General features: G+C 54.0%; 1 protein-coding gene across 1 annotated transcript in view; it reads right to left on the bottom strand.

Annotated features, from left to right (window-relative positions):
- The window catches only part of SUFU (suppressor of fused homolog (Drosophila)), an 84,408-nt gene that overhangs the window by 4,675 nt on the left and 78,468 nt on the right, over positions 1–1,265 (bottom strand). The window lies entirely within an intron of this gene.

Genomic DNA, 1,265 nt, shown 5'->3' with positions numbered 1-1,265 from the left:
TTCCAGCAGATTATTCCCGTTTCAGCCTACAGGTTTGTTTCTTCCCCCCTGCTCCTCCTTTCCTTCCTTCACTCCACCCTTTCCTCTGTCTCTGGCATTGCTTTCCATCCTGAAGCAACCACCATCCCCACAGCCCCTTTCTCACCCTTCTCTTTCACTGTATGCCCCAGACATGACCTCCATGCTCACTCCAAAGAAGGGACTGCTCCAGCACCAAACAGTGACAGAGCTAAGTGCCCAGCCCCACTGCTCTCCGCTGTCCCCTCCACCTCCTGTTTGGACGAGGGCCAGCCAGGCTGTTCCACCTCCGTGCAGGAAGTCACCTTCCATGCCCACCAGCTCCTTGGTGCCAGTAACATCAGTGGGGAGTGAGTGTCTGTCAGGATGCCATGGGATGTTTGACAAGTGGAAGCCGCTGGGCTCCATTTTGGTAACACACAAGCAGGTCTATTGCACAGAAAGAGAAAGGGAAGACTCTGGTCTCCCTCTGTTCCTTTGGTTGGCAAGAGAAGAGATCTGAAAACACCAAATCCAGATCTGAGAGCTAGCAGGTGTCTGCAGTTCTCTCCCCTTCAACCTTGCCACCCTGCTGCCATCACATACAGATTTCCCAGAGGATGAGGGAACTACAACCTCCCTTCTCCATCACATTCCCCTCTTCCCTTAGCTTCAACCTGCAGCAGGCTCCAGGCCAGGGTTTATGACCGAGCTGCTCAGCATGGATGCAGGCACCTCCATCGGGCCTCTCTGATCATACCTCGAGCCTGAAAAAACCCTGCTTCAGCTAGGAGCCAGGAGCTTGCTGCTTTGGATAGGACTCTGCAACCTGGCACCACTCCGCAGACTGGCAAGCTGAGAAACATTGCACTGAAACACGCAGTACCACCGCAAACTACTGCAGTCTCCTTGCAGGAGCCCGTAACTATTCTGGCTGTTGAACTGGAGACACTGGTCTGTTGACTGTTTGCAGGAGGAAGAAGCCGTCTGTCCGTGTCAGAGGCAGGAGGGCAACCTGATCGCTCAGCTCAGAAGGAAGGGCTGGGTGGGGAGCTGGGGCTCTGCACGGAGCAGATCGGTTTCTGCGGAGGTGCAGCCTGCAATGGGGTGAGGGAATGAAAACAATTTGGCAGACATCAAAATCTACAGAGCAGCCGGAAAAAGGAGGAGGAATTGGTATTCACAGCGATCAGGCAAGGAGGAAATGAATATTCAGCCATCCACGGATGAGCAAAAATGCCAGAGGTTGAGATGGGTGAGAGAGCAGG

Source organism: Charadrius vociferus, unplaced genomic scaffold (assembly GCF_000708025.1).
Source record: "Charadrius vociferus isolate BGI_N301 unplaced genomic scaffold, ASM70802v2 scaffold282, whole genome shotgun sequence".
In the NCBI taxonomy this organism is placed as follows: domain Eukaryota; kingdom Metazoa; phylum Chordata; class Aves; order Charadriiformes; family Charadriidae; genus Charadrius; species Charadrius vociferus.
This window is presented reverse-complemented; position numbering and strand designations above follow the sequence as displayed.